Source organism: Eupeodes corollae, chromosome 2 (genome assembly GCF_945859685.1).
Source record: "Eupeodes corollae chromosome 2, idEupCoro1.1, whole genome shotgun sequence".
Classification (NCBI taxonomy): domain Eukaryota; kingdom Metazoa; phylum Arthropoda; class Insecta; order Diptera; family Syrphidae; genus Eupeodes; species Eupeodes corollae.
This window is the reverse complement of record NC_079148.1, coordinates 113,555,366-113,577,859: the sequence shown is the minus strand read 5'-3', so window position 1 is coordinate 113,577,859 and position 22,494 is coordinate 113,555,366.

Sequence of the window (22,494 nt, the reverse complement as noted above, 5' to 3'; positions counted from 1 at the left end):
GTTATTGTATGTTACGTTAAAACAATGATAATCATTATTTATCTATATTATGATTTAATGCCTATATAATTTATTAATCAACTTGAGTGCCTCGTTTTCATTCTGGATATCTACACTTTTGTTGTTTATTTAGCTGTGAAAACAAAATTACTCACTACAATGTGAACAACCGTTCTCACGGTTGTCACGTTTTTTTTTGTTTTACTTTTGCCTATCTTGACCACCACTTATCGCTTGTTTGAACAGATAAAGTTCGCCTTCAATTAGGATCCCAATGGAATACAATAGAAAAATGTATTTTGACCCATTGTTGGTTAGTTAAAAGACTGGTGGTTCAGGTATAGCTGGGTACCTCTACTTAGGTATAACTATTTTGTTGGGCCGATTTACTTTAGCCAACATAAACTCAAATGCGGCTCTATATTCGATGCAGAAAGTGTAGAAAATTTAATTTGAATTTCATGTCTATTTATCTCGTTATCTGGTGTTGATGGGGAAATGAATTATTAATTAGATTATTTTTATAGCAGGGCAAGGATAAAAATGGGAATAAATATTAAACTGCCTTAAGTGCGGTATCTTTTAAGGAATGCGATTGAATTGTATTTTCAGAATGTATGAGCGGTAGAGAAGTGATGAAAGTGAATTTCTAATTTGTGGAAATTTTTCAAATGTCAATTTTTTCAAAATTTGAACGAAACAAAATTGTATTTTTCACTTTAAATAAAAATATCATAGTATTTATCCTAAAAACAATGTAAACATATTTTAAACGAAAGAGCTGAGGTAAGAACCTTGTAAAATACTTTTTAACTGAATTAAGTCTCTAAGCTCTCAAACCACAAGCACAATAACAAAAGTTTATTTGCCAATTACAAAATATTGAACTTCCCTCACAAAACTCGCACAAGCCATTAACCCTTCTTGATCAAACTGATGACCTCTCTTCATATATTTGCCTAAAGGTATTTATTATAAACTATACACACACCTTCAAAATCGATCGATTTCTCTGTGAAATAATAAAATTAGCTTACAGACACCTCTGATAGGATCTATCGAGCCAGTTGGGGTAACGAGTTCAACTCTTTGTCATTGCAAAGAGTGAAGATATCTTGAGATCTGCCTGGATTGGTACTTAAATATATGTACGTATATATTGCCAATCACCATCAGCAGCGTGCTTTACTACGATTACCATAGTTTTTTTTTCTTTTTTAACCAGATGCATAAACTAAACGAAGGTTATAAAGACTCTAGGAGCTTGTACCTTAAAGTGTGGTATGGTATAGGTAAATATATATATTTTGCAGATTTGTATGTATAGCTTTTCGTGACGGATCACAGTTAGATGCTGTTTTTTTTTTTTTTTTGTAAACTATGTAACTGTACACAATAAGTCCATGTTCGTATACATATAAACAAAATTCCCTTAAGCGGTTCTTCTACTTATGCTATGTAAATTCTATTTTGATTTTATTTTGTAGGCTTACGCTTCAGCGTTTCTCATGGCCCGCAATGTGACTTCAAGCCACTCCTTTGTTGCACTATATTAGGTGCCAGGTTGTCGCCTAAAGCTTTAACTCGCATACTCATATATGAACAGTGCGCATTAAAGGTTTGGTTTGGAGTTGCGAATTTGATGAGAAGATATTTAAGTGTCAACAGAATTATTCTTTCATTTTAGACTAAAGGCGCAGTTTTTGTGGTCTGATCGTATCTTATTCATTTAATATTATCTATGAATTACGTCACCTTAACTATTGATCAGTTTTATGTATTAATGGAAATTTGGCATGTGAAATACCTCATACCCACTTACAGTTCAGTTTTTGATACTTATTCCAAATATAAATAAACAATGGATACTTTTGTCTAAGTAACTGCAAAATGCCTTTTGGGTAAAAATGGCTAGTTCTTGCAATCTTTCAGATATTCGTTATTACATTTATTTAAAAGTTTCGCCTTGGTATTATAAACTTAAAAGTGCAAATATTCGGATAGTTTGATAACCAATCTCATTCGATGTACTTAATTTTTATTCGGATAACGAGTTCTAACTACGAGGCATTTTCTAGTTCACCGCCAATTTAAGGCTGCCAGTAAGTGTTATGACTCTACCTGTAATTGAGCGCGTAAGTGATTCTATGGTGGCGAGAGTCCTAAGAGATCTTAACATACATAAATTCGCTGTCTCGTTCCTAGCAGATGGAAAACATCATTTGTCCAACCATCCCAAAATTGTTCTCACCCTATAATTACCGACGATTGCAATTACATCCCTTCTTTCCAAGGTCATGGAAACGCTGATTAATTATCAGCTCAAGAAATGTCTTATAGATCGAAAGCTTCTTAATGACCGCCAGTACGGCTTTCGCAGCAATAGGTCCACTGGTGATCTCATGGTTCATCACACCGAACAGTGGACCAAATTTGTACGTTGTTTTGGAGAAAGTAAGATTATTGTACTTGATATTTCAGAAGCATTTGCTAGGGTTTGGCATCAAGCTCTCTTGTTGAAAATACTTGCTTTCGGTTTTAATAAATCTCTCCTTGATTGGATCAGTATAATTACCAATCGGATCGTTCAATACAAGTAGTATTGGATGGGTTTAAGTCCGAAAACCACAAAATAAATTATGGTGTGCCCCAGGGCTCCGTTTTGTCTCCAACACTCTTTCTCGTTTTTATTAATGATCTCCTGTCTGCAAATTCTAATCCAATTTAGCTGACGATACTACTCTTAGCTTTTCATATTCGTTTTCAGAATCACATACCTCTTCTTTGGAAGTGGAAGTGTAATGACAAAATATGATAAGCTCATTAAATTGCATTCTACAATTCTCGGTATGTGTAACACCAATTACCTCTTGTGGAACGATTACATACACGATGTAGCCAAAAATGCCGCAAGATTTTAGGTTTTCTAAGGCGATGCAAGAAGTTTTTCTCTCCCTCTGATCTGGCAGTTATCTATAAGGTTTATATACGCCCAAAGCTTGAGTATAACTCCCATATCTGCGCTGGTGCTGCTGCCACTTATTTAAGCCAGTATTGAACTTAGAGCATTTAGATTGATTGCTGATAACACCATCATCGGATCATTTATGTCGCTTCGACATCATCGTCAAGTTTCATGTATCATCCTCTTTTACGCTTAAGCTTCAGCTTCGTCTGCTTTACGTTGGGCCTGCTTCGAGGTTGAATGACACTTCCAATATGACATTTCTCAAATAACACTTCTGTTATTCGCAAACATTTTTTATCGCTGAAGTAGCTTACACATCCTATAATAACCAATGAGAATGCCTCCGAAAGCAAATGTATTTTGTTTGTTGACTTTTTTACAGCTGTTCAGCAAATTTGAACTAGAGCTTCCGTTGGAAGTCAAATTACGTAACATTACGTTATTTCCATACGATTGTCGAACGAAACGTGAGGTCGAAGCTTCATTGTGATAGCATGGCTGAACTCGTAAACGTCAGGTGAAGCCGAAGCTGGAGCGTATTTGTGATTCAGCCATAAATGTCAGGCGAAGCTGAAGGGTGTTTATGGTTCAGCCGTTAATGGCCGAATCACAAACACGCTTCAGCTTCTGCTTACTCTGCGTAACGGTGGGCCTGCATCGAGGGTGCTTTGAGTAACATTTCTATTATTACATCCCTCCAAATGGCAAATATTTTGTTTGTTGACATTTTTTACAGCTGTCAGACAAAGCAAATGTTCAGATAATTGAATTAGAGCTTCCGTCTGAAGTCACATTATGTTATTTCCTTACGATTGTCAAACAAAACGTGAGGTCAAAGCTTCATTGAGATAGCATGCATTTAATTCCTATGGCTGAACTCGTAAATGTCAGGCGAAGCCGAAGCTGAAGCGTGTTTGTGATTCAGCCATAATGCTCTAGAGAAATAGCCAGCTGCATTTCTCCCCTTAAACAGTTAACCCGTAATGCACTCGCTTGTAGGAATGATCATCACTCATCAGTATATCGTCGAGCTAAGCTTCAATCATACTGTCAAGCACAGAGATTTGTTCTTTAGCCGTACTACGCGAATGTGGAATTCCTTACCACACTGTGTCTTTATACCAGCCATTGCAATATTCAGGAATTCAAAACCAATGTGCAACGACACCTCCCTTCAACCCCTCTTTCCCTTTCCTAGTGCTCGTCTCAACTAGAGAACCAAATTGTTTTGACACATCGCATCGGGTTGTGTATAAGGAAACTGTTCATTTTTGTGGTAATGAAAGAAAGTTGAACCTTACTATGAATGCGGAGAGATCCCAAACCTACACCACCAATTTCAGCTTATGAATAAAAAACATAAAATTACCTCAAAACTTCATTAAAAATTGTCAAATAAAACTTGGAATGCAAGGTTCATGACGTTTTTCTATGATAATTTCATTTTCACTTAAAGTGAACACTTAAAGATCGGTTTCATTTTTGTTTTCTGTTTTTCACTTGCCCCAATGGAGTTTTTACCGTATACAGCAACGCCATATTGTGTCCTATTGATCTTCAAAGAATAAAGTGGTATTGCAGATATAATATGCCTGTATATTTACCGCATCACCATTAAGCCCGCTCAGACCACAAGAAAGTTCAACCTATTCATCAAAATGTTTTCCCTTTCACGACTCAGAGCATGTAACTTGCAATATTATAATGCGTACCACTTATTAAAAACATGAAAAACAAAAACAAAACAAAAAGCTGAGAAAGTGGCAAAAACTATTGACATTCCCAGAGCTTGGGGTTTTATATCGACAACGCGCGTTCCCGCCAAAGAGATTCTCAATCATGATAGGCAGTGATCTTCGAAACCGAGAAAGATATTTTGATTGAAATGTGTTTTTTTTTGTTGTTGTTTATATTAAGATTTTTTTGCATCATTATCTCGGCCAAATATGGGCCGACCGATGGCGTCTGGATTCACCTTTGCAGTCAGTCAACTTTGTCAGTCTCAATCGACCATCAATCATCTATGCACTGTGCAGCGGTAGTTGTAGAAGTTGTGGTGGCTGGCGGCGGCGGCGGCGGCGTTACGGCCGGTGGTGCGGCCAGTAAGCGGTGGCGCTGCTTGACTAAAGTATAGTGCCTTAAAAAAACGCAAGTAAGTAACTTACGAAAGACAGAGATGTCTATTGTGTGTATGCGTTATATTCTGATTATCTGCTCAGTCCTCATGTTGACATACTTTTAATTGATGCACCAGATTGTTTGACTTTCATTGTCGGCCTGTGCACGCGGTTACCGCTTGCTTGTCAATCTCCACGTCGGACGGACGATGGACGGATGAAGACTTCGCCATCGCATGAAGTAGGAAAGTGTTGTTCAAACTTTCGATTTTCATCAATAGAGCATTGGGTGAAACTGTTGCTGCTGCTGCTGCTGTATTCGTAGCTGTTTCTGATGCTGCTAAAGCTGCTGCTTCCTAAGATCAGTTGCAGAGTTCGGTGTAATGGGGGAGAGTGCAACAGATTGATGGCTTGTATGCGTCTATCTATTGCCGATCGATAGATCGATCGATTGATGCGATATCTGCGATGATCACCCTGATTAAACGAGACAATTCAGCTGGAGCAGAAAAACGAAAGTCATTTGCTTGACTTCGCGCGCAGACAGGATCATTAAAGTTCCATTGCCATAATCGATGGACCGTTTTGACTTGATTGACACCTTGTCTGATCATCTGTGTCGTCGTCATCCTCGTCGTCGTTGTTGTGTTCTTCATCGTCGTCATCGTAGTTTAAGTTGTAGTCATCGTCGTCGTCGTTGCTCTTCTTGGGTTGTTGTCAATGTGCACAGGTGACTATAGGACTGGAACTTGCACTGATGGGAGAGACTAAATTACTTCTATTAAAAGAGAGAGGGAGAGAGGAGGAGGATGCACCTCTTGCCATTATCATGGGCGGCATAATTGCAAGATCAGAAGAAGCGACCGATGGATCGATGTGTACGGATCTATTCGTCACCTGTCAAAGCTAATTGACATGCTGATAGAGATGGGCAGCACTTGTTTTTTATATTGCTTTGTTTTTGCTTTTGTTTTTGTAATGCGTCCCCGTCCACTCTATTGGGTGAGGAAATTTCCCTTCCTTTAGGAGGATGATGGAAAATGTGTGCTTCGATGACATTTACATAATCGATCATTTGCATTATGACCTAGTGGCATGGTTTTGTGGCAAATTTGCCAAATAATTTATGCATTTTATCGAGGTTACTTATGCGGGCAATTTTTATCCTGTCTAGGTTGCATGGTGGTGATTAATTTGTAAACAGAGCTGCAGTGCAGCATCAGCTTTGTGGCAAAAGAGGAAGAATAACTCCTTCTTCTTTCGAAAGTGTGTTAAACGCTAAAGGCTATATTTTAAATATGTAGGTACAAGCTCGAATGATCCTTTGGTGCGTGTGTTCGCAATCAAGATGCAGCGATAAACAGTGCAATTAGGCAAACGTGTTGAAGTGTCGGATGTCGAGATTGTCTCGCTATATGTCGCTGGCCGCGCTGGTCTAATGCGTATAGAGAAAACATTTACGCATGTTTGATATATGAATAAATTAATTGATCGAAACTAATTTACTTTCGATTTGTCAGGTGCTGCGCATAATGCGTAAATTTTGCTTTAAACAAGTGCGTTTTCAGTTGATAGGCATCAGGTAGGTAGGTTGATAGGCATCAGGCTTTTTTTCCTGATGATACTAGGATAGGTTTTGAGTGATGTTTTGATTTTTTTGTTAAACCATTAAAATTGTTTATTACAAATTTGCATTTATGTATGTAATGCACATAATGTATGAAGGTTGTTACAAGCGCGAAGGCGAGTGACAATGTTTAAATTATTTTTTATATTTTTTTTGTATTTTGAAATATTAGAAAGTTTTAACACAGTGATAGAGACGATATCAAAATACATAATTATAATTTGTGGAAAGCTAGTCACCTGAAAAAAAGAAATGTTAAAAATGGTGGAACTTAAGTGAAACATGATTAAGTTTTATTTTCAGAGAAATTATCATATATTACAAAATAGATACATGAATTCCTGAAGCCGATTGACTTCAATGTTATCACCATCTCCAGAAGAATTACTAGGTTTAATATTTTCCAATTGCAACAGTCAAGTCTCGACCAAATGTGTGGCCTTTGGTTGAAGACAATCGGGGTTGCAGTACACGCAATGTAGCTAAATACGCATTGGTCTTTGAGCACCCAGCCCCATGATTGGGATTTTTTGCTCGTAACTATTTACTCCAAAAACGAGACTATGAGCGACTCACACAAACAAATTGTGATCTTAAAAATGTTAACTTTAGAAAGAGTGCTAACAAAAATTGAAGCCTTAACTGCTTTCAGGATAGGAACATTGAATTAACTGGGTGATATTTTTGGTCGGACTTTAATGTATAGAATTTTGTCAATTTCTTTTTTAAGAAATTTCAACAAGAAATAAAAACAACAATTTTGTGTATACGATAAGATAAGTTTTTCGTCAATAGTTTTATTTGTTCTCAAGAAGTTTGAGTTCGAAATAATTTTTGAGTAATTGTTAGTTTTTTCTTAGATTTTAAATTTTTGTAAGAGAAAACTGTATATTATAATTTTCTAAAAACTTCACTAGATTTCAAAAAAAGTATTTTTTGTTGTATAAATAACCGTTGAGGTAATAAGATTTTTTTCAAGCCGTTAGTCGATTTTCTTAATAATTCTGTATGAACGTATACAGTGCGATATAAAATTTGATTGAAGTCATGAGATATTTGGGTTCAACCTTTTTTAAGAAAAAAAAAATTAAAAAGCCCTTTCTGCATATCCTACAAAATAAACTTTATTTTAAGATATCATTGGTTTTTATGATCAGAAAATTTTGTTTAAGAAAACCGGTTTAAAAAGTTCAATAAGTTATTGATGGTATTGAAATGAAGTAAATGGTTTGAAGGTTTTGTTCATATATCTTTTGTTTGTTTTTTAATCATGATATCATTTTCATTCAGTATATGGTTTTTGATTATACAGGATTATCCCTTTTTAAGGTTTCAAAAGTAAACGTAAATGAAACTTATATAAAATATTTTGTTCATGATATTTCTTTTTTGTTATAAAGTTATAACGTTGGTTTTATGGGTAAAATTATACAATTAATGATAAACCACATATTTTTAGGTTATTTTCGACCTTTTTTTTTTTACACATATTGGGTGGTATCTCAGACCAATATATGTTCAAAAGTTGAAAGGTTTCTGCATAAACTCGGGCTTTCACGTAGCCCTTCAAAAAATAAGTCCAGCGGTGTCAAAACGCATGAAAAGGTCTCTTCCAATAAAGCCATATTTGTTCGAGTTCTGTGGCATGTGGAGCCGTCTTATTGAAACCACATATTCTCCGAGTCGTATTCTTCAATAGCAATAGGTTATCATATGACCATGATGCTCCGAATTGACGCTGATAGTCTTTTTCGAAGAAGCAAGGTTCGGACCAGAGAGCGCACCAAACAGTGACTTTTTGTGGATAGATTGGCCTCTCTTCAATTACTAATTATTCTGAGAACCCCAAAAACGATAGTTTTGTTTATTAACATATCCACCGTGTGACAAATGTGTGTGTGAAAATATTTTTCGAAAAATCGGCTATTGTGTGACCTGGACTTTTTTTGGATGTATGTAGGTGTAGACCCAAATGTAAAATACGCAAAATGTGCTTTAGGACAGCCCTAATTGCTGAAACAACAAGGAATCGATACATTCGGGTCATCGGTAATGGTAATTTACAGCAGCTACATTTTCAGTGGAACGAGCGAAAAGGTGATGCACAGGCCTTTCAATATCTGTAACCAATCCAGTCTCTTCAAATTTCAAATTTTTGTAAATGTCAGATTTTCAACTAAAAACAAAATTGTTTTAACAACTTAGTATACTTTTGAAAGTGCAAAATAGACAACCCGTTATAATTCGGAACAAAATCGTTTGATCGAAGGCGTTCCACATTTTTTGTATTCCCAAAACTATACTGTTATCGCCATAGCTCTCAGATACCTGCACAAACCTGACAAATACAGAAATTGAGCAAAATTTACAACAGATGGACGAAACAATTAAACGAACAATACCAAAGTACAAAAAACAGGGCTAAATGGATGCTTACAGAAATGCGACTATTGAGGCACTGCGTAGGCACAAGAGCGGCTTACTGACAAGATTCAAAAACATGTACAGACGACTTACAGGCCCACATGACTTTGAGGTAAGGACACTGAAGTCGTCAATAAAAAAAGTAAATCTGTTGATTAAGGAGAACTTATCAATTAACAATAACTGGGACCGCAAGATCCGGTCAGTTAATTTCAGTGACCCTAGTATGTTCCCTAAAATCAACAAGATATTCAGAAAAAAGAACGAAAATGACTTTCCGAGTCTGAAACGTACTTATGACAGCGCAAATAGATCCAGAAGCCATCTTTGACGATGACTTTAATATATTTGAAGATCCGAAGGAAAAAGTGAAGGCGGTGGGACGTGCTTTCCAGCAAGTGTACAAGGTGAATGTTGGCATTCGTCCCAACCACGACCTGGAAAACAGAGCCCTACTTAATCACTTTTACCTTCAAAATGATATGACACAATGGCGATCTGAGAACCGCGGTTTAATGCGATTCAATGACGATTCCTTGGCAAATGTCATCGCCGAGCAAACGGGACCAAGTCCCTTGTTAGAGACGAAGGTTGAGCTTCAGCTCATTTTCAACTCAATAAAAAACAAAAAGTCAGCAGGTCGATGGTATACCCAACGTTGTACTTAGACATTTACCGATGGAAGCAATTGACATTTACACCACACTCTTTAATAATGTACTGATTAATGCATATTATCGAGTGCATTGGAAGACCGCTGTGGTTCATCCTCTCCCGAAAATTGAAAGGACAACTTTAACCCGTCAAATCTTCGGTCGATAAGTCTTCTTCCGAGCTTCGGCAAAGTTTTCGATAAAATCATCAATAGGGCTCTGACTAAGTGGGCTGCGGACAACAAAATAACTCCGGATAAACAGTTCGGGTTCAAGGCGGTTCATGACACAATTCATGCTGCATCTAAACTCGTTTCTGGTATCCAATGGAATAAATCAAGACAACAATGCACAGGTGCTGTTCTGGTTGATTTGGAAAAGGCCTTTGACACCGTATGGTTAGAGGGTCTTTACCTAAAACAGAGCAGGTTTGGCATTAGCAAGCCATTGTTGTATAGACTTTATATGGTTAACGGTAGAAAGTTTGTTGTCAAAAGTGGCAATGTAACTTCTTCCACAAAATTCTTAATTAAAAATATTATTCAACAGGGAGCGGTGAATTCGCCGATTCTCTTCAGCATTTGCACCAGTGATCTGATAGGTATGGGCAATTGCGTACGCCGACGATCTAATTGCGTACAGAACGGCCCAAAAGGTTGAAGTTATTAGAATTCTCTTGCAGCGTGATTTCGACAAGATTTAGCGATATTGCGCCGACTGGAAACTGAAAATAAATGTCCAGATATCGGAGACAATTCTGTTCCGGACTCCGTTGGCTACGGCCACGAAGGATACGTGCAAGAATCAGCGCAAGATGGTCATCGTTGATCTTCACGGGTAGCAATTAGCTAACAAAAGTGTAGTGAAGTACCTCAGTATCTTGTTAGATCGGTATTTATATGTCGACAGACATATAAATCCTGCTCTGACCAGGGCCAGAGGAGCCTTCGCTATGACGAAACGGCTGTTTTACAGCAGTCAGCTTGACACCGTAATGAAGGTAATTTTCATAGGGCCATTGATCGTTTATGGTTGTCCTGTATGGTTCAACGTTGCCTCTTCCTTGATGGAGAAGTTTCTGCTGTTCGATCGTCAGTTTTTACGATGCTTTACCAGCTTATATCGAACAGCCGAATCTTCCTACGTGCATTACTATTCCAACGAGGTCCTATACGGGGCTGGAATCAACAGAATTGACAATTTCGTGACGTCAGACGACGAACCGTGGATAGGCGACTCCTGTACAATCGGGACGTCATAGCACAAGGCGGAGCAGAGCTCCTTTGGTTCAGTAGGGCTGTGTGCTAACGGGACCGAAATGATAGAGTGAAGCAGGAGAGCCAGTTTTGGTGGCTTCAATCGGCACTTGATAGTGAGTAGTCGGGATGGGGTTTTAATCCTTGGCCGGCTTACATACTTGTTTTATAGTTTTAGGGTTAAGTTTTAAGTATAATAGAATTAGTGGCACAAAAAAAAGAACATGGAATAAGGAAAAAAAGAAAACAAACAATGAAAAACAAAAAATTTGCTGCTGTGGTTGTTCTAGTTTTAAATAGTTTAAAGGTTGTTTAAGTTAGTTTTAGGTTTTATTTCAATGACCTTATTTTAAGCTGTTTTTTTAAAGTAAAAATAAAAAATATATTGGAATTAGTTTTTCTTTTTATTTACTAATAAATAAAAAAAAATTGAATCGAAGTAAAATAAATCTTTGGCCCGAAAGGCATTAAAATTAAGTATTATAGTTTAACTTAGAGTGACCGTAAGTACTAGTATGTTTGTTGTAAGTTATGGTTAGTTAGGCTAGTTTTATGAACTTTTGTATTGCTTTAGGATAGTTTTAAGATTGAATTAATAAAAACAAATTTAAAAAAGGGCGTTGGACTGTCATGCCAGAGGTCTTGGTGTCTATCACTGCATGTGCTATCTTAAGTTTTTTTCATGGGTAATGCCTCTTGCGAGAAATTGAACAATCCTCCAAGAGTAATTTTTGTCATGAAAAGTGATTTCTCAAATTAGCAGTTCGGATTCGGCTTAATACTGTAGGTCCCTCTATACCTGGCAATATTACACTCACACGGAAAATTTTGAGAGCTTGAAGTCCCTAGTTCTCAACAGACTGTTGCGCCACCTAATTTATTTATGTTTTATCACTATAACTTGATTTTATTCACGAATTTTTCTTCATGGATTCCAGGGACGTTGAAAAGTTGGAAAATGTCAAAATATTTATTATTAATAAAACCGGACTGATTACGATAACTCGATTACTGCTAAAATATTTACAATATGTGTCAATATTATAAGGGATGCTGTATAGAAAATGAGATAAAAGTGATTTCTGTGACCTTTGATTTTGCTTTCTTATATTACACAACCATTAACTTTAAACACTATGTTAAAAACGTTATATAGCGGAGATAAAAACGAGTTTTAATCTTATCATCTCCATTACATATATTCATAACTAAAGCACTTATTTTACGGGACCTGAAGAAAAGGTTTGTTTACGTTTAGAAAAATCTTAGTTTTTTTAAGGCTAAAGTTCCTAAAGAAACATTAATCAATATACATATGTACATAAGTTCATAAATGTAAACGGGTTTTGAATTTTAAGTTTTTTGTTTAGTCTACAATAAAAAGTAAATTTTTCAAACTTAACCTTATTTTTACTGACAGGTACAAACCCTCAAGCGTTAAAACCTACCCAACGTTAAACTTGGCATTAAACTTTATCAACACTTACACGCACTGCCTCTTGAGCTCACAAGGAAGTACACACACCGAGCTTGTCGAACGAAACCTTCATTCACATAATGAAACAAAACATGAAAGTTATGTAATATTGCATTAGTGTCGTTTTTGGTACTTTGTCTGTGAGAGTTTCCTATTCAGGACATTATTTCTTTTGTTGTACTCAGGTGGCAAAAAATGTATAAGTATTTATATTTTCTTAAAGTAAACGAAAGTGCTTACGCAGTTGACATAATCGACATCACACGACGACGACGCCTTAAGTCGTGTTTTCGTATATTTGTGTATTAAACTTAAAACTATAGCTTTTACTTTTCTACTACTACTCGATCTAAACATGTGTGTTTTTGTGAGTTTGTTTGGTTGGTTGGTTAGGTTTGAATGAAAAGGCCAAATAAGGCAGGCGTGTTCCAATGCATTGCCCTTTTGTCCACCATCATTTCTTCAAATTCATTGCAATTGGCCCCGGGCGGGTTGTCTATACTTAGTTTATTGTATAGATATTCCGGGGACACTCTCTCCGCACACCGATCACCACAACAAATTTACCCTGGAAAAAGAGAAAGAAAACAGTAATTTCCACGAATTTTTGCCAAACCACTAATTAATGCAGTGTCGTGCTGACCCTTGGAAGCCAACTGATCCAACCTCTTTTGACAGAAGTTCACACTGTTGCACCATGCACCATAGCTTAGTACGCTGCGCAGCTCATACATACATTGTGGCGTGGCTATAAGCTGTTGTCACAAAACACCTGGGCTAGCCCAAAGCTCCAAACATAGAGAATGGTTAATTTGTTGCAAAAAGTATGCAATGTATATTAGTATATACACATACACAAGTGTATATGCGGAAGTCTTCCACATACCTAATGTGGGAATCGATGAAATTGAAACTTTTTGATCTGACTTCGGCACAAAAATTATAATGTAAGTATCTACAGTTCATTGGACAAAAGAGACAACAAAAATTTAAAAAAATAATCAATGACCTAATTTCTTTTGGAATGGGAAATCAGTCCAGAATTTGATTGAACGGAATTTAAATGAAACAAACCAACCAAAGTCTGAAAGTGATTTTGAAAATTCAAAAAAAAAAAAAAAAAATACAAAAAAAAACCGGACCTTCGGCACAGGAGGTCCTTCTGAGCTGAGAACAAGTTCGCTAAAAAGATAAATCAATGCACATGTCAGAGATTCCGAAAATTAATTGAAGATCCGAGTGGAGCTGGAGATAGTATATGGTGGTTCGTGGTCCGTCCCTTTTGCTTGGTTTGGGGCACTTTGGGATTAAGCTGAGCAATTAGTGACGCTTGTAATAATCACTGATATAAGTTGATACATTTTTTGTGTTTCATTTATTTTTTGGTAGAGATTTGGCATTGCTGTGGCTCTGCAAGCCCACCCAATGTCACAGAAGATAACATCTCCTTTGGAATTGGAATGGTATTAACGTATACGAACCTTTTTTGAGTTTTTCATTGAGCTTTCAACTTTTGTGAAAGTGACAGTAATTGCATATGCAAGTCGGCTTTAATTACAATTTATTTATTGAATCTTTTTGTTTTCCTTTTCTTTTGGGTATAAAGTTGATTTAAAGCCACTTTCGGCTTTATATGAACTTGTACGTCATGATTAAAAGATTTCAAAGATTAAAATAAAGAACGACTCAAGTCGGGAATAAAAATGTATTCGAGAAAATAATAATAATTAAAAGATAGTGAGAGTTTGTCACTTGGGAATGACCTTTAATTTTATTTTCAACAATCATCTTGAAGTCGATCAAATTTAATGGGCACCCGATTTCCATTTCAATACTGGTAATAATTTTAACTAAATTCGAGTTCACAGATAAGTGTCAAAGTTGACAGTGATAACTTCAATGTTTTCCTTGAACCTGTCATTACATCTATCAATAAAATCATTAAGAAAATATAGCTAAGTCACGCTCTTTCTTGATTTTAGTTTAATAGGACCACTTATGAGGCTTTAAGGACCATGTGATATCAATTTTGATTTAAGGAAAAAACAGTGGCAAATATGACAGTGGAAGCAAAAGATGGAGTTATGAATTTTAATACTTGAATCTGTGTGGCGAAAACTGGTATTTCTTACTTGTAGATTCGTCCAATCTTAAACTGAACTAAACTACTGAACCAGGAAAGTTCACAAGCATATGGGAATAGGTACCTATCAAAATCACAAACCTAAATTTATGAAAGTGCTGACATTGGGATTGTAATTGTTTCGTTAAGTTTAAACGAGACAAAAAAAATTTTCGTTTCAAAATAGTCCAATTTTAAGCAGTCAAATAATGTGTGAGGTACAGAAAGTTTAAAGTTGGCAAAATTATTTTATAACAGGACTCCTTGCTGCCACGTAAAACTTTATCTCAATGCAAAATAAATAATGACATTTGAAAAGATAACAGATCCGCCATATTTGTTTTGATTTTGACAGATATGCATCTTCTATGTATTATGATGATGGCTGTCAAAAAAGCTGTTAAGGAATTATTGGTGTTGGGTAACTGACAGTTCTATTTATATTAAGGGCGGCTTACATAGACTATACGGGAACGTTTGGTATCAAAAAATATTGCATATTAATTAAGTTGAACCTCTTTATCACTGGTGAAAAATGTTAAAGATATTATGATCAGTTAACCGTTTACGAACATAAAGTATAAAACTGTTTGGGTATGCCATCTGCTTTAAGAAATACATCTTAAATAAAGAAGAGTACAGCGAGCAAAAACACTCTGATAAAGATATAAATCCTTGGTAGCCATCTTGGTTTGGCTACAAGCTAAGGCGAACAGCTGATTCATAAGCTCATTTAAGAATCCGTGACATTTCTTCTAAAAATTGTGACATTTTCCCTAACAACTCAGTAGTTTATTCTATGTATGCGTGAAAAGAAAAAATGTACATCTATTCTTCGAAACTACGAATACAACAATATAAACGAATGGATTTTGGAGGGTGATACGTACGAAGGATTTTTATCTTCATATACAGATATGGACATTAAAATAGAAACACCAAAGTTTTAAAAATACAATTTTTTATATTGACTTTAAAAAAAGTTTGGTCTTCATTTTCTTATATTCTTCCTTTTAAACTAAAATTACCCATTATTTATAGTAAATTATAACTCAAAATATTTTGACGTCATAGTTGTAAAAAAGGTACAAATTTCGTGGATATTAAAATAGATACACAGATTTAAAAAAAACAAATGCAAAGCTATTTTGGATTTCAAAATTATTTTAATATCTGGTAGCCGGGCCCGTAGCTTTAATTACAGTGTGACATCTTTTGGACATTGAGTTAAATAATCGGCGGCATCTGTCAATTGAAATATTGTACCACTACTGTTGAACCATTCTCCATAGCTCGGCATTATTTTTTGTTAAATGTTTCCGAACCACGCATTTTTAATCTCCCGCAAAATGCTCTATGAGATTTAAGTCACGCGATTTTTTGGCCTTTAAATTGGATGTGTGCTTGGGTTCGTCGTCCGCATAAGGCAGCATTGTATCCTTCATGATATTAAACTTCATATTTGGATCCATTTTACCCTCAATCAAATGTATTGGTCCAAGCCATACCAAGAAAATTAACCGGAAAGTATGATATTGTCGCAACCATTCTTGACCGCTTTCTGGATGTATTTGGGATTTAGTTCTTTGAAAGAAAGCCATCTAACGGCTTGTCTGCTATCACTCCCGGACAAATGTATCTTTGTTTCGTCCACCCACAAAACATTCCTCTATATTTTGCCTTCTTTTGGCCCACTCTAATCAAAATGATCTTGTGTTACTTTAAACCACGTTGTTATATTTTTTTTCCCTTAGAAAGGTCACAGTTCTTGCGATCCTTCTGAACAAGTCATCTTCGACAAGACTTCTACGAACAGTTCTGGGATTTGTTGAAAGCTGTAGTTTTTTTTTATTTCCCTTGAAGACTTGTTAGGATCTTTTTTTGAGGCGCAAATGATATTTCAGTCTTCTCTTGGTGTTGTTTTGCTTGATTTTTCCAGCAGTATTTTGGCTAAATCAACTCAAGAGATTGATTATTATTCTTCCTTCAAAGATTTTCCCTCACTACACTAAAATGACAGCTTTTTCTTCTAGGAAACAATGCTTACAGCGACCCAAGTTTTCCTTAGAATTAATTGTAATTTTAATAAAATAATTTGAATTTACTGTTCAAATGGTAGACATGTGCATTCAAGAGGACACAAGCGTCCACAGGTTTTTCTCAAAACCCACCTCTGTCTATCAACTCCTACTCTCACCTCCCCACGGTGAACATCGGGTGCCTAGAACCTCAACTGGAGATTGGGTTCCAACCCCAGTGGAAAGAGAGGGGGGGAGAGATGTTTCCACTAAGGCACCTTTCCTTATACAGGCGGCAGCGGACGAATTCTCGAGATAGAATCAACGGTGGCGTCTACAGTTCCAGTAAGGTTGAACTACTTAGTGAACACCTTATAGGGCTTCTTCGACATATTCGGAGCCCAGGCCTGTAAGGAGCGGTTCCTGGAGGAGACTTCCTGGCCACGCAAAAATACCTTAAGTTTCGAAGCACCAACAAGCCTCAGATACGGACGGATTCACTGTTGACAACCCACGCAAACGAAATAAGGACAATGAACTTCGGATATGTACGTGGAATGTTAGGTCCCTTAAAAAAGACTGCAATATCTACTACGGCGACTGCTACCGAGAACAAAGACAGCGTCTATTTGGGTGTGGATTTGTTGTTGGAACTAGGCTCAGGCAAAAAGTCTTGAGTTTCAACAGTGTGAGCGAGCGCATCACGACAATCCGCATCAAGGCTAAATTCGCCAACATAAGCCTAATATGCGCACATGCCATAACAGAGGAGAAAGATGAAGACACCAAAGACATATTCTTCGTGCTCTTGGGCAAGACATATTAGCAGTGCCCTGGCTATGACATTAAAATTGTCTTAGGAGATTTTAATGCCAAGCTAGGAAGAGAAGACATCTTTGGTGGGATAATCGGGAGATACAGCCTGCACCACACCACCTCCGACAACGGATTCAGGCTGGTCGATTTCGCTGCGGGGCGAGACGTTCTGGTAGCTAGTACGCAGTTCACGCATCTTAATATCCACAAGGGGACATGGAAATCTCCTGATCAATAAACCGTCAACCAGATTGACCACATTGCGATCGACGCACGACACTTCTCCAGTATCCAGGATATCCGAACATTCCATGAGGCCAACATTGACTCGGATCACTACCTCGTTGTAGCCAAGGTACGGCTACGGATATCCTGATCCAAGCCAAAACAAGGAAGTACTGCGAGAAGATTCGACATTAGATGGCTACAATCGCAAGAGACTGCCATGTCCTTTTCCGATCGAGTGGCTAATAACCTCTTAAGAAGTCCTATGCTTCCTGCATTAAGCATTGAAAACCAGTGGCAACATTGCCTTGCAGCCATCAGAGATGCCACCTCTGAAGTGCTAGGTTTCACACGGCCACCACAGCGAAACCCCTGGTTTGACAACGAATGCCGGCTAGCGCACGCAACGAAATAAGAGGCATACAAAACGGCATTGCACAAAAGGACTAGAGCTGCTCGCGAGCTCTACGAGCAGAAGAGGAGAAAGGAACACCGGCTTCTTAGATGGAAAAAAAGAGAGCATGAGAAGCGCGCGATCGAGGAGATAGAGGGATGTCACAACAGGAATGAGGTTCGTAAATTTTACCAAAAGGTAAAAAAACTCCCAAGTGTACCAGCCACGAACCGAAGCCTGTAAAGACGATCAGGAGAATATCGTAGTAGAACCGCAGTCGATGCTGAGAAATATGGAAAGATCACTTCTCCAAATTATATAACGGCGATGACGAACCAAATTCCGCTGTAAGGGAGATAGAGCCACTCAACCTCGGCGACGCAGATCAACAATTCCGCCTACCCGACCTTGACGAAGTGAAGATAGCTATATCTAAACTTAAGTCAAACAAAGCTGCTGGAACTGACGGCATCGCTGCCGAACTATTCAAAGCAGCAGGCGATGACTTGGTAGGGAGCATGCACCAACTCATCTGCAAAATATGGCCGGAAGAAAGCATGGCCGATAAGTGGAATCTCAGCATAGTATGCCCGATACATAAGAAAGGAGATCGTCTAAATTGCGCCAACTACAGAGGCATCAGTCTCCTTAACATTGCGTATAAGATCCTCTCTGCCATATTATGTGAACGTCTGAAGCCATTCGTCAAGAACCTGATTGGTCCTTATCAGTGCGGCTTCAGACCAGGAAAGTCCACTATCGACCAAATTTTCACACTATGGCAGATCTTGGAAAAAACGCAGGAGCTTCAAATTGATACCCACCGTCTCTTTATCGATTTTAAAGCCGCGTATGACAGCATCTATAGGGAAGAGCTCTACCGAACAATGTCTAGTTTTGGCATCCCTGTCAAACTTATTCGTTTGTGCAGAATGACGATGAAGAATGTACGCTGCTCTATCAAGGTCGGAAAAGATCTTACCGGTGCATTTGATGTCCAAAAAGATTTTAGACAAGGCGATGCACTGTTATGCGACTTCTTCAACATCGTTCTGGAAAGAATTGTGCAAAACTCAACCGTCAACACTAGAGGCACAATCTTCCAAAGGTCCATCCAATTACTCGGTTACGCAGATGATATTGACATAATTGGAAGATCAAAGCGTGAAGTCAGTGGAGCGTTTTTGAGCATTGCGACTGAAGCGAAGAAGATTGGTTTAGTGGTCAATGAGGGCAAGACCAAGTATATGCTGTTATCAAAAAAGGACACTGAACAACGACGTCTTGGACAAAACGTCACCATGGACAGCTATAACTTTGAGGTAGTTAAGGACTTTGTCTACCTAGGCACCGCTATTAATACAGACAACGACACCAGCGCTGAAATCAAACGAAGAATAGGTCGTGCAAATCGCTGTTTTTTGGACTTAGAAGGCAATTGAGAAGGAAAGTCCTCTCTCGAGCATGTAAAATCACCATCTATAAGACACTCATCATCCCGGTTCTCATTTATGGCGCTGAGGCCTGGACCCTGTCAAAGAAAGATGAGAGCATCTTAGGATGCTTCGAGAGAAAAATTCTTCGGGTGATTTTTGGTCCCGTACGCATAGATGGAGAATGAAGGAGAAGATATAACGATGAACTGTACGGGTTGTTCAGCGACACTGACCTAGTTAGCAGAATTAAAGTCCAACGGCTTAGATGGCTAGGTCATGTAGAGCGGATGGACATCAACGCTCCAGCCCGGAAGGTCTTCGAATCCAATCCCGAGGGACGGCGCACAGTGGTGCGAGAGCGGAAAAAAGTCTTTTTAAGAAGTTATATTTATCCTTTTAAATTTTATGTTTAAGTACTCTTATATAACCCGAGCGTATGATTTAAAAGTATTTTTCAACATATATATTGTATGTTCTGATTTACAAGCCCTCAAAGTTGAAAAATAATTTTACTCAAATCGCGAACCGTATTTTCAACAAATTTTGAGATGTTTTTTTCCGAAGTTCCTTTAAATAAATTCTCTAGCTTCTTAAATAATTTAATTGGTCTATTTTCGATTATCTAAAATATAAAAAAAAAAATGATTATTTATAAAAGATACCTTCTATAAGTAGTCTGAAGCTTAAGTACTAGGAAAAAATGTGTTTTTTTTAAACTTTTTGATTTCAAAAAAAAGCTCCAAAAGACTCCAAGAAAGTAAGTATGCCAGCATATGCTCCATGCATTTATGCAGAAGCACAGAAAAAATCAGCTGCAGATACGTGCAGATGTGGAAGTTATGATCAAAAATGTTTCACTGAATCGGATTTCAAAAAACTGCGTTTTGACGGTGGTGTTTACCAAAAAGTTTGATTTCTTCGTTATTAATTGTCAAAATGAACTGGTTAAGCCCATTATTTTAAGAAAAAATGTCAAACTTTATTCTAAAAATAAAACAAAATTAATACATTGACACAGGTCTGAGAATTTCGATTTTTGCGAAACCATTTATTTCTGCCCGGAAAATTTTTTCAACTTTGAACTCAATTGTCTTGGAAAGAACACACGAAAAGCAATATAGTTTTATGATATTTTAAATTATATGATAGAGCTTAAAAATAAAATAAAATAAAATAAAGAAAAGGATTAGGGATAATCCTTTATTTTTTTAGTTTTTTGCTAAAAGTAGGGCAGGTAGAAATAAAAAAGGTGTTATTTTTAAAGCTTTATTGCTTTGTTTTTATTGTGTATTGCGTAATTTTGTATTACCTGTCTTATTAGAATAAAATCTCTTACTTAAATCTATATATATAAAGGATTAAATTAAAAAAAGTCAGTATTGAGTTATTGACCTTTTGTGCAAGGTGTTTAAGAAAAATGTTTACTCTGATCAATCAATAAGTGAAAGTGAAGTGAAATATAATAACAAATATACATATAGTGAATAGTAAGTTCAATACATTAAAATGCATTGAATCGAAATTCCTTATTCGGTGTTGTGTAGTGAACTTATCACTAATGGACATGATGTTCAAAATCTTCTAGTCGAGTCGAGTCGATGGAACGCAGTTCATAGAAAAAAAAGTCATTTTGAAAAAAAATACTCTTTGGCTCGAAGGAGTTTTCGAAGTAGAACTAACCCAAAGTGTATTGGCCGAAACGTCAACTAATATGGGAAGACCACGAAAGAGTTTTGACGAATGCTGTGATCGAGCTAAAAGGTATAAGAGGGACGAAATTAGAAATATATTTCCTCAAGAAGAGATAAACTATGCAGCAACATCAGAGAGCTTTTCCTGCTCACAATTTGATCCGGATAAGGCTCTTGCATTATTTATACAAGCAGAATTGTCGAGGAAGCCCAAGAATGCCGAAATAAGGATTATAAAGCCTACCGCAGGTTTTATTCGAGAAAATGCAGCCGAATTGCGATGAATGAAGATGTGATGCATCACATACTCATATCCTCAGATCCAATAATAACAGGTTTAAGGCCACAGGCAAAAAAGAAAATACTTCCAATCAGCGCAGACGCTAAAAATCTCATTTTAGCGTCAAAAAATTACTACTTCATAATTGTTTTTTATTTATTTTTTGTATGTATTTATCTATTTATTTATTTAATTTTATAATATACATAGTTAGTAATAATATTTTGTTCAAAATAAAAAGTTAAGATTTTACTAAAAAAAAACTTTTATTTAAATATAACATCAAAAGCCTCAAATTTTAGAAAAATGCCAATAACTTTTTTTCTAATAATTTTTTCTTGACGAAATTTTGACCAAGCATGTATAAGACTAATCTTAAAATGATTTAAAAATTTCATTAAAATTCGTTTAAAAGTTCAGATTTTACAGACTTTTTTCCGCTCTCCCATACAAAAATCAAAAACCCTCAAATTTTAGAAAAATGCCAATAACTTTTTTTCTAATAATTTTTTCTTGACCAAATTTTGACCAAGCATGTATAAGACTAATCTTAAAATGATTTAAAAATTTCATTAAAATTCGTTTAATAGTTCAGATTTTACAAAAATTTTTCCGCTCTCCCATACAAAAATCAAAAACCCTCAAATTTTAGAAAAATGCCAATAACTTTGTTTATAATTTTTTTTTTCAACCAAATTCTGACCAAATATGTATAAGACTAATCTTAACATGTATGCTAAATTTTATTTAAATCCGTTGAACCGTTCAGATTTTACAGACTTTTTTCCGCTCTCCCATACAAACCGAACCACTGTGCGGCGCGGCGCAGTAGAGGAAGACCGCAACTCAGGTGGCGCACGCAGGTGGGAGAGGACCTCAACCAACTTGGCGTGCGAAACAAGAGATATCTAGATAGGGACCGAGTTGGCTGGAGATGCTTGTTGGTTGAGGCCCAGGTCCGACCCGGACTGCAGCACCACCTTAAGTAAG